General features: G+C 47.2%; 1 protein-coding gene across 1 annotated transcript in view; it reads right to left on the minus strand.

The window, feature by feature from the left end:
* Positions 1-8,787: 8,787 nt before the first annotated feature.
* The window catches only part of LOC121003396 (gastrula zinc finger protein XlCGF57.1-like), a 68,612-nt gene continuing 65,291 nt past the window's right edge, over positions 8,788-12,108 (minus strand). The window contains exon 6 of the mRNA XM_040435229.1: positions 8,788-8,799. The gene's annotated coding sequence lies outside the window, so the exon portion shown is untranslated. The remainder of the gene's footprint in view (positions 8,800-12,108) is intronic.

The following is a 12,108-nucleotide window of genomic DNA, read 5'->3' on the forward strand; positions in this document are numbered from 1 at the left end:
ACTATGAAGGGGCACAGAGGGCATTATTACTGTTATGGGGGCACAGTGAGGGCATAACTACTCTGAAGGGGCACAGAGAGGGCATTACAACTGTGAAGGGGGTACAGATAGGGCATTACTACTTTGAAATGGGCACATAGAGGGCATAACTACTGTGAGGGAGGCACAAAGAAGGCATTACAACTGTGAAGGGGGCACAATGAAGGGATAAGTACTTTAAAGGGGCACAATGTGGGCATAACTACTGTAAAATTTGTACAGTGAAGGCATTACTACCTTGAAAGGGCACAATACGGGCATAACTACCATGAAATGGCACATAGCTGGACAAAACTACTGTGAAGGTTGTACAATGAGGGCAATACTACTGTAAGAGGGTACCATTTTTTTTTAAGTATTGGTGGGGGGTGCCAGAGAAAGGACTGTCTTTCCCTATAGGGATTTCTCATGATACGATAATTTATTCAAATGCTGGTTTTGGGAGGTGACAGATTCCCTTTAAAATTTTTAACAATATTTCCAAAACCCAAATTTTTCAGGACCAGTTCAATTATGAAGTCACTTTCTGGTGCTTACATATTAGAAACCACACATAAATCACCCCATCATTTTAGAAACTACACCCCTCAAGGTATTCAAAACTGATTTTACAAACTTTGATAACCCTTTAGGTGCCCCACGAGAATTAAATTAAAATGGGAATGAAATTTCAAAATTTCACTTTTTTTTTGCAGATTTAAAATTTGTATCTATTTTTTTTCTTCAACACATTAAGGGTTAACAGCAAAACAAAACTCAAAATCTATTACTCTGAATCTGGAGTTTACAGAAACACCCCATGTGTGCTCAAAAACTGAAGTATGGGTGCACAGCAGGCTTCAGAGTGGAAGGAGCACCATATGGCTTTTGGAGAGCGGATTTAGCTGGAATGGTAATTGGGAGCTATGTTGCATATGAAGACACTCTGAGGTGGCCCTACAATGGAAACGCCCAAAAAGTCACCCCATTCTGGAAACTACACCTCTCAAGAAATATTTCTAGGTGTATAGTGAGCACTTTGACCCATCGGGCGTTTCACAGAATTAGGAAACGCTTGGCTGCGAAAATGAAAAATTACTATTTTTTCCAGAAAAAGTTTTTCATTTTCACAAGGGGTAACAGGACAAAATGCACCCCACATTTTGTTCCCCATTTCCCCCTAAATACGTCAACACCCCATATGTGCTCAAAAAATGATGTATGGGTGCATGGCAGGGTCCAAAAGGGAAGTAGCGCCATAGGGCTTTTGGAGTACAGATTTTGCAGCATTGGGAAGCTATGTCGCATATAGAGACACCCTGAGGTACCCCTAGAGTGGAAATCCCTAAAAAGTTACCCCATTCTGGAAACTACACCTCTCAAGGAATATTTCAAGATGTGTAGTGAGAACTTTGTCCTCAAAGGTAATTCATGGAATTAGCTGTGAAAATGAAAAATTACTATTTTTTCCAGAAAAATTGACTTTAGGCCCAAATGTTTCACTTTCAACAGGGGGAACTGGAGAAAATGTACCCCCTAATTTATTGCCCATTTTCTCCTAATTGCAGCAATACCCCATATGTGCTTGTATACTGCTATATGGGCGTACCACAGGGGTCAGAAGGAAAGGAGCACCAAATGGCTTCTGGAAGGCAGATTTCACCGGAATAATTCACATTTGCTATCTTGCAATTGAACACACCCTGAGGTAACCCTAGAGCGGAAACCCCAAAAAAGTGACCCCATTCTGGAAACTACACCCCTCAAGGAATATTTCAAGGTGTGTAGTGAGCACTTTGAACCATCGGTCATTTCACAGAATTAGGAAACACTTGGCTGTGAAAGTGAAAAACATTTTTCACTTTCACAAGGAGTAACAGGTAGGGATGAGCGAACCCGAACTGTATAGTTCGGGTTCGTACCGAATTTTGGGGTGTCCGTAACACGGACCCGAACCCGAACATTTTCGTAAAAGTCCGGGTTCGGTGTTCGGCGCTTTCTTGGCAAAGCAGCCAATCAACAAGCGTCATACTACTTGCCCCAAGAGGCCATCACAGCCATGCCTACTATTGGCATGGCTGTGATTGGCCAGTGCAGCATGTGACCCAGCCTCTATTTAAGCTGGAGTCACGTAGCACCGCACGTCACTCTGCTCTGATCAGTGTAGGGAGAGGTTGCAGCTGTTGTTAGGGCGAGATTAGGCAGGGATTAACTCAGCAAAAACACTTAATTCAGTGATCGATCTACAGCTGTGGATCATTGAACTGCTGCTATTTAATTGCTCACTGTTTTTAGGCTGCCCAGAGCGTTTTTATGTCACTTTTTTCTTGGGTGATCGACGGCCATTTTGTGTCTTGTGGTGCGCCAGCACAAGCTGCCACCAAGTCCATTTAACCATCAATAGTGTGGTTATTTTTTTGCTATATCCTACATCAGGGGCTTGGCTGTGCTTGCTATTTTATTGAGGGGTAAAATACAATTGCCAAAATAGCAGTACCCTAAATCTGGTGTTTCAGCTGTGGCTAGCCAATTGTAATACTGTCTGCTGTCTGCCGAAGCACAGTTTTTGTTCTGGGTTGAATACAATTCCCAACTTAGCAATTCCCTAAATAATTTTTTTCTGCTGTATCAGGCCAAGTTTACATTGATCCATAAAAGGGTATATTAGATTTAAGGTGCGGATAGTGTCATCCTCAATAACTTCACACGCTACCGTGCATTTCCAAGTCTAATTCTGTCCGTAAACGTATACCTGTCACCCAGCGCCTAAATAATAGGCCTAAAATTTATATTCAGCTAAATCTGTGTTTATTGCTGAGGCTGGTCAATTCATTTAGTGTCCGCCAAAGCACAGTTTTTGTTCTGGGTTGAATACAATTCCCAACTTAGCAATTCCCTAAATAATTTTTTTCTGCTGTATCAGGCCAAGTTTAAATCGATCCATAAAAGGGTATATTAGATTTAAGGTGCGGATAGTGTCATCCTCAATAACTTCACACGCTACCGTGCATTTCCAAGTTTAATTCTGTCCGTAAACGTACACCTGTCACCCAGCGCCTAAATAATAGGCCTAAAATTTATATTCAGCTAAATCTGTGTTTATTGCTGAGGCTGGTCAATTCATTTAGTGTCCGCCAAAGCACAGTTTTTGTTCTGGGTTGAATACAATTCCCAACTTAGCAATTCCCTAAATAATTTTTTTCTGCTGTATCAGGCCAAGTTTAAATCGATCCATAAAAGGGTATATTAGATTTAAGGTGCGGATAGTGTCATCCTCAATAACTTCACACGCTACCGTGCATTTCCAAGTTTAATTCTGTCCGTAAACATATACCTGTCATCCAGCGCCTAAATAATAGGCCTAAAATTTATATTCAGCTAAATCTGTGTTTATTGCTGAGGCTGGTCAATTCATTTAGTGTCCGCCAAAGCACAGTTTTTGTTCTGGGTTGAAATACAATTCCCAACTTAGCAATTCCCTAAATCAGTGGTTTCTGCTGTATCAGGCCAACTTTAAATCGATCCATAAAAGGGTATATTAGATTGAAGGTGCGGATAGGGTCATTCTCAATAACTTCACAAGCTACCGTGCATTTCCAAGTCTAATTCTGTCCGTAAAAGGAATACCTGTCATCCAGGGCCTAAATACTAGGCCTACAATTTATATTCAGCTAAATCTGTCGTTACTGCTGTGCCTGTATTAGTGTAATACGGTACCTAAATAGATAGCCAGATAGTGTTAGGTGCCTGTAAAAAAAGGCCTGAATTTGAATTCAATACATTGGGCCAAATAATTTTTTTCTTATTGTGGTGAACGGTAACAATGAGGAAAACATCTAGTAAGGGACGCGGACATGGTCGTGGTGGTGTTAGTGGACCCTCTGGTGCTGGGAGAGGACGTGGCCGTTCTGCCACAGCCACACGTCCTAGTGAACCAACTACCTCAGGTCCCAGTAGCAGCCAGAATTTACAGCGATATTTGGTCGGGCCCAATGCCGTTCTAAGGATGGTAAGGCCTGAGCAGGTACAGGCATTAGTCAATTGGGTGGCCGACAGTGGATCCAGCACGTTCACATTATCTCCCACTCAGTCTTCTGCAGAAAGCGCACAGATGGCGCCTGAAAACCAAGCCCATCAGTCTGTGACATCACCCCTAAGCATATCAGGGAAACTGTCTGAGCCTCAAGTTATGCAGCAGTCTCTTATGCTGTTTGAAGACTCTGCCGGCAGGGTTTCCCAAGGGCATCCACCTAGCCCTTCCCCAGGGGTGGAAGAGATAGAATGCACTAACGCACAATCACTTATGTTTCCTGATGAGGACATGGGAATACCACCTCAGCACGTCTCTGATGATGACGAAACACAGGTGCCAACTGCTGCATCTTTCTGCAGTGTGCAGACTGAACAGGAGGTCAGGGATCAAGACTGGGTGGAAGACGATTCAGGGGACGATGAGGTCCTAGACCCCACATGGAATGAAGGTCGTGCCACTGACTTTCAGAATTCGGAGGAAGAGGCAGTGGTGAGACTGAGCCAACAGCGTAGCAAAAGAGGGAGCAGTGGGCAAAAGCAGAACACCCGCCGCCAAGAGAGTCCGTCTGCTACTGGCCACCGCCATCTGGGACCGAGCACCCCAAAGGCAGCTTCAAGGAGTTCCCTGGCGTGGCAGTTCTTCAAACAATGTGCTGATGACAAGACCCGAGTGGTTTGCACGCTGTTCCATCAGAGCCTGAAGGGAGGGATTAACGTTCCGAACCTTAGCACAACCTGCATGACCAGGCACCTGCATGCAAAGCATGAACTGCAGTGGAGTAAACACCTTACAAACAAGGAACTCACTCAGGCTCCCCCTGCTACCTCTGCTGCCGCCGCCTCGGCCTCTTCCTCCTCCTCTGGAGGAACGTTGGCACCTGCCGCCCAGCAAACAGAGGATGTACCACCAACACCACCACCTCCGTCACCAAGCATCTCAACCATGTCACACGGCAGCGTTCAGCTCTCCATCTCACAAACATTTGAGAGAAAGCGTAAATTCCCACCTAGCCACCCTCGATCCCTGGCCCTGAATGCCAGCATTTCTAAACTACTGGCCTATGAAATGCTGTCATTCAGGCTGGTGGAAACAGACAGCTTCAAACAGCTCATGTCGCTTGCTGTCCCACAGTATGTTGTTCCCAGCCGCCACTACTTCTCCAAGAGAGCTGTGCCTTCCCTGCACAACCAAGTATCCGATAAAATCAAGTGTGCAATGCGCAACGCCATCTGTGGCAAGGTCCACCTAACCACAGATACGTGGACCAGTAAGCACGGCCAGGGATGCTATATCTCCCTAACTGCACACTGGGTAAATGTAGTGGCGGCTGGGCCCCAGGAGGAGAGCTGTTTGGCGCACGTCCTTACGCCGCCAAGGATCGCAGGGCAACATTCTTTGCCTCCTGTCGCCTCCTCCTCCTACTCGGCTTCCTCCTCCTCTTCTTCCACCTGCTCATCCAGTCAGCCACACACCTTCACCACCAACTTCAGCACAGCCCGGGGTAAACGTCAGCAGGCCATTCTGAAACTCATATGTTTGGGGGACAGGCCCCACACCGCACAGGAGTTGTGGCGGGGTATAGAACAACAGACCGACGAGTGGTTGCTGCCGGTGAGCCTCAAGCCCGGCCTGGTGGTGTGCGATAATGGGCGAAATCTCGTTGCAGCTCTGGGACTAGCCGGTTTGACGCACATCCCTTGCCTGGCGCATGTGCTGAATTTGGTGGTGCAGAAGTTCATTCACAACTACCCCGACATGTCAGAGCTGCTGCATAAAGTGCGGGCCGTCTGTGCGCGCTTCCGGCGTTCACATCCTGCCGCTGCTCGCCTGTCTGCTCTACAGCGTAACTTCGGCCTTCCCGCTCACCGCCTCATATGCGACGTGCCCACCAGGTGGAACTCCACCTTGCACATGCTGAACAGTCTGTGCGAGCAGCAGCAGGCCATAGTGGAGTTTCAGCTGCAGCACGCACGGGTCAGTCGCACTGCGGAACAGCACCACTTCACCACCAATGACTGGGCCTCCATGCGAGACCTGTGTGCCCTGTTGCGCTGTTTCGAGTACTCCACCAACATGGCCAGTGGCGATGATGCCGTTATCAGCGTTACAATACCACTTCTATGTCTCCTTGAGAAAACACTTAGGGCGATGATGGAAGAGGAGGTGGCCCAGGAGGAGGAAGAGGGGTCATTTTTAGCACTTTCAGGCCAGTCTCTTAGAAGTGACTCAGAGGGAGGTTTTTTGCAACAGCAGAGGCCAGGTACAAATGTGGCCAGACAGGGCCCACTACTGGAGGACGAGGAGGACGAGGATGAGGAGGAGGTGGAGGAGGATGAGGATGAAGCATGTTCACAGTGGGGTGGCACCCAACGCAGCTCGGGCCCATCACTGGTGCGTGGCTGGGGGGAAACGCAGGACGATGACGATACGCCTCCCACAGAGGACAGCTTGTCCTTACCTCTGGGCAGCCTGGCACACATGAGCGACTACATGCTGCAGTGCCTGCGCAATGACAGCAGAGTTGCCCACATATTAACGTGTGCCGACTACTGGGTTGCCACCCTGCTGGATCCCCGGTACAAAGACAATGTGCCCACCTTACTTCCTGCACTGGAGCGTGATAGGAAGATGCGCTAGTACAAGCGCACGTTGGTAGACGCGCTACTGAGAGCATTCCCAAATGTCACAGGGGAACAAGTGGAAGCCCAAGGCGAAGGCAGAGGAGGAGCAAGAGGTCGCCAACGCAGCTGTGTCACGGCCAGCTCCTCTGAGGGCAGGGTTAGCATGGCAGAGATGTGGAAAAGTTTTGTCAACACGCCACAGCTAACTGCACCACCACCTGATACGGAACGTGTTAGCAGGAGGCAACATTTCACTAACATGGTGGAACAGTACGTGTGCACACCCCTCCACGTACTGACTGATGGTTCGGCCCCATTCAACTTCTGGGTCTCCAAATTGTCCACGTGGCCAGAGCTAGCCTTTTATGCCTTGGAGGTGCTGGCCTGCCCGGCGGCCAGCGTTTTGTCTGAACGTGTATTCAGCACGGCAGGGGGCGTCATTACAGACAAACGCAGCCGCCTGTCTACAGCCAATGTGGACAAGCTGACGTTCATAAAAATGAACCAGGCATGGATCCCACAGGACCTGTCCATCCCTTGTGCAGATTAGACATTAACTACCTCCCCTTAACCATATATTATTGTACTCCAGGGCACTTCCTCATTCAATCCTATTTTTATTTTCATTTTACCATTATATTGCGGGGCAACCCAAAGTTGAATGATCCTCTCCTCTGTCTGGGTGCCAGGGCCTAAAAATATCTGACAGTGGCCTGTTCCAGTGTTGGGTGACGTGAAGCATGATTCTCTGCTATGACATGAAGCCTGAATCTCCGCTATGGGACCTCTCTCCTCTTTCTGGGTGCCGGGGCCTAAATATCTGACAATGGACTGCTCTAGTTTTGGCTGACGTGAAGCCTGATTCTCTGCTATGACATGAAGACTGAATCTCTGCTATGGGACCTCTCTCCTCTGTCTGGGTGCCGGGGCCAAAATATCTGACAATGGACTGTTCCAGTTTTGGGTGACGTGAAGCATGATTCTCTGCTATGACAGGAAGCCTGAATCTCTGCTATGGGACCTCTCTCCTCTTTCTGGGTGTCGGGGCCTAAATATCTGACAATGGACTCTTCCAGTTTTGGCTGACATGAAGCCTGATTCTCTGCTATGGGACCTCTCTCCTCTGTCTGGGTGTCGGGGCCTAAATATCTGACAATGGACTGTTCCAGTTTTGGGTGACGTGAAGCAGGATTCTCTGCTATGACATGAAGCCTGAATCTCTGCTATGGGACCTCTCTCTTCTTTCTGGGTGCCGGGGCCTAAGTATGTGACAATGGACTGTTCCAGTTTTGGCTGACGTGAAGCCTGATTCTCTGCTATGACATGAAGACTGATTCTCTGCTGACATGAAGCCTGAATCTCTGTTATGGGACCTCTCTCCTCTGTCTGGGTGCCGGGGCCTAAATATATGACAATGGACTGTTCCAGTTTTGGCTGACGTGAAGCCTGATTCTCTGCTATGACATGAAGACTGATTCTCTGCTGACATGAAGCCTGAATCTCTGTTATGGGACCTCTCTCCTCTGTCTGGGTGCCGGGGCCAAAATATCTGACAATGGACTGTTCCAGTTTTGGGTGACGTGAAGCATGATTCTCTGCTATGACAGGAAGCCTGAATCTCTGCTATGGGACCTCTCTCCTCTTTCTGGGTGTCGGGGCCTAAATATCTGACAATGGACTGTTCCAGTTTTGGCTGACATGAAGCCTGATTCTCTGCTATGGGACCTCTCTCCTCTGTCTGGGTGTCGGGGCCTAAATATCTGACAATGGACTGTTCCAGTTTTGGGTGACGTGAAGCATGATTCTCTGCTATGACATGAAGCCTGAATCTCTGCTATGGGACCTCTCTCTTCTTTCTGGGTGCCGGGGCCTAAGTATGTGACAATGGACTGTTCCAGTTTTGGCTGACGTGAAGCCTGATTCTCTGCTATGACATGAAGACTGATTCTCTGCTGACATGAAGCCTGAATCTCTGTTATGGGACCTCTCTCCTCTGTCTGGGTGCCGGGGCCTAAATATATGACAATGGACTGTTCCAGTTTTGGCTGACGTGAAGCCTGATTCTCTGCTATGACATGAAGACTGATTCTCTGCTGACATGAAGCCTGAATCTCTGTTATGGGACCTCTCTCCTCTGTCTGGGTGCCGGGGCCTAAATATATGACAATGGACTGTTCCAGATTTGGCTGACTTGAAGCCTGATTCTCTGCTATGACATGAAGACTGATTCTCTGCTGACATGAAGCCTGATTCTCTGCTATGGGACCTCTCTCCAATTGATATTGGTTAATTTTTATTTATTTTATTTTTATTTTAATTCAGTTCCCTATCCACATTTGTTTGCAGGAGATTTAACTACATTTTGCTGCCTTTTGCAGCCCTCTAGCCCTTTCCTGGGCTGTTTTACAGCCTTTTTAGTGCCGAAAAGTTTGGGTCCCAATTTCCGGGAAGTTCGGCCGAACTTCTCGAACCCGAACATCCAGGTGTTCGCTTAACTCTAGTAACAGGACAAAATGTATGTCACATTTTGTTCCCCATTTCCCCCTGAATACGCTAACAACCAATATGTGCTCAAAAAATGATGTATGGGCGCACAGCAGGCTTCAGAGTGAAAGGAGCACCATATAGTGTTAGGAGAGCGGATTTAGCTGGAATGGTAATTGGGAGCTATGTCGCATATGAAGACACCCTGAGGTGGACCTACAGTGGAAACCCCCAAAAAGTGACTCCATTCTGGAAACTACACCCCTCAAGGAATATTTCAAGGTGTGTACTGAGCACTTTAAACCATCAGGCGTTTCACAGAATTAGGAAACGCTTGGCTGTGAAAATGAAAAATAATTTTTTTTTCCCCAAAAAGTTGCTTTACACCCACTTTTTTAAACTTAGCAAAAGGGGTAACAGGACAAAATGCACGCCACATTTTGTTCCCCATTCCCCCTGAATACGCCAACACCCCATATGTGCTCAAAAATAGATGTATGGGCGCACAGCAGGGTTCTGGGTGGAAGGAGCACCATGTGGCGTTAGGTGAGCGGAATTTGCTGGAATGGTAATTGGGAGCTATGTCGGATGTGAAGACACCCTGAGGTGGACCTACAGTGGAAACCCCCAAAAAGTGACTCCATTCTGAAAACAAAACCCCTCAAGGAATATTTCAAGGTGTGTAGTGAGCACTTTGAACCATCGGGCGTTTCACAGAATTAGGAAACGCTTGGCTGTGAAAATGCCCCATATGTGCTTGCAGCCTGCTGTATTGGCGCACAGCAGGTCTCTAGAGGCAAAGTGCAAAAACAGTTTTTTGCAGACCTGAAAAAAACCGACATGGATTTTAGGTGCCATGTCGCATTAAATACATTTCCTGAGGTCCCCAGAAATTAAAAACCCCAAGAAGTGACCCCATTTCAGAGAAATCATCCCCGTACAAACATTTTAAGTGGTAGAAAGGGTACTTTACAGTAAACAGGTGTCTCACTAAAGACAGAAATACTTGAGAAAGCATTTCAAATCGCACATTTCTAAAAATGAAAAATTACTAGCAGACCCCAATTTTTCACTTTCACAAGGGATTAAAGGAGAAAATGCACCCCCGTATATGTTCCCCATTTTCTACCCTTTTTGCAAATACCCCATATGTGCTCGTAGCCTGCTTTATTGGCGCACAGCAGGTGTCTAGACGCAAAGTGCAAAAAATGTTTTTTGCAGACCTGAATAAACCGACATGGATTTTAGATGCCATGTTGCATTAAATACATTTCCTGAGGTCCCCAGAAATGAATAAGGCTACGTCTACACGACGAGATTTGTTGTGCGACATTTTGGTGCATTAATGTCGCGCGACAATTTTTATAATGGCAGTCTATGGTGTCGCACTGCAACATGCAACATGCTGCGACTGCGACGCAACAGTTTGAGATGGATTTTTCTGCGACTGTTGCGTCGCCGTCGCAGTCGCAGCATGTTGCAGTGCGACACCATAGACTGCCATTATAAAAATTGTTGCGCGACATTAGTGCAACAAAATGTTGCGCTACAAATGTTGCAGTGTAGTTGTGCCCTATATGTCGCGCGAATATCGTCGTGTAGACGTAGCCTAATCCCTAGAAGTGACCCCATTTCGGAAAAAGCATCCCCTTACAAACATTTTAAGTGGTAGAAAGGGTACTTTTCGGCAAACAGATGTCTCAGAGAAAAGAATATGTAGTGGATGTTGGAAAGTGGATATACAAGCGAGGTGGACTAAATCAGGGATATAAAGTTGAAATATTACAGGGAGCTGGATGAAATAAAAAATCCATGGATAAGTGGTAAATTCGGAAACAATCCTTTATGCAGAGGCCAGGTTTATCTGGGCAGGCGTCACACTGATAAGTGGTGTCTTTTCGTATTCCCTTTTGTTACAAACCCGACATCGTTTTTGGTTCTTGCCCCTCTTTGCTGTTTGTGGGACTTCACCAGGGAAATGTTGTCCTGGTACAACATGGGAACCAATGACCTCCTGAAGTACTCGGGCCCTCCCCTTTCTGACTTTGGAAAATTACAGCCTTGATGACTACCTCTTGGAACTGAAGGAAAGTTCCTGTGTGGCCTGCAGCTCGATGTAAAATGTACGCATTGTACAGTGCCATCTGTACAATGTATACGGACAGTTTTTTGTACCACACTTTAGTTTTACGCATGGCACTGTAGGGCTTCAGAACTTGATCAGACAGATCAACCCCTCCCATATGCATGTTGTAATCAAGGATGCAGTCTGGCTTGTTGACAGTGGCAGTGGTACCTCGCACTCGGGCTGGAGAACTGGTGTGAGTGTGAATGGTGGTCAGTACAAGGACATCCCGCTTGTCCTTGTACTTAACCGCCAGGATGTTCTCATGGCAGAGAGCCTTAGGCCTCATGCACACGGCCGTTGTTTTGGCCAGCATCCGAGCCGCAGTTTTGGCGGCTTGAATGCGGACCCATTCACTTCTATGGGGCCGCAAAAGATGCAGACAGCACTCCGTGTGCTGTCCGCATCCGTTGCTCCGTTCTGTGGTCCGCAAAAAAATATATAACATGTCCTATTCTTGTCCGCGCTTTGCGGACAAGAATAGGCAGTTATATTAAAGGCTGTCCGTGCCGTTCTGCAAATTGCGGAACGCACACGGACGCCATCCATGTTTTGCGGATCGGCGGTTTGCGGACTGCAAAACACACAACAGTCGTGTGCATGAGGCCTTACTGTCGCCTTTTTGAAGTAGTTGCCCTACCAGGGATCTAGGGAGGCCTCTCAAAATATTTTGCGTACTGTGCCGCAAGCCACAGTACCTCTGGCTTTTAGGCACATGAATAGGGGTATGCTGGTATAATAGTTATCCACATAGAGGTGGTAACCCTTATCCAGCAGTGGGTGCAGTAACTCCTAGGACGGGGGGGCATTCAGGGGGTTGTATCTTT

This window comes from Bufo bufo, chromosome 6 (genome assembly GCF_905171765.1).
Source record: "Bufo bufo chromosome 6, aBufBuf1.1, whole genome shotgun sequence".
Lineage (NCBI taxonomy): Eukaryota > Metazoa > Chordata > Amphibia > Anura > Bufonidae > Bufo > Bufo bufo.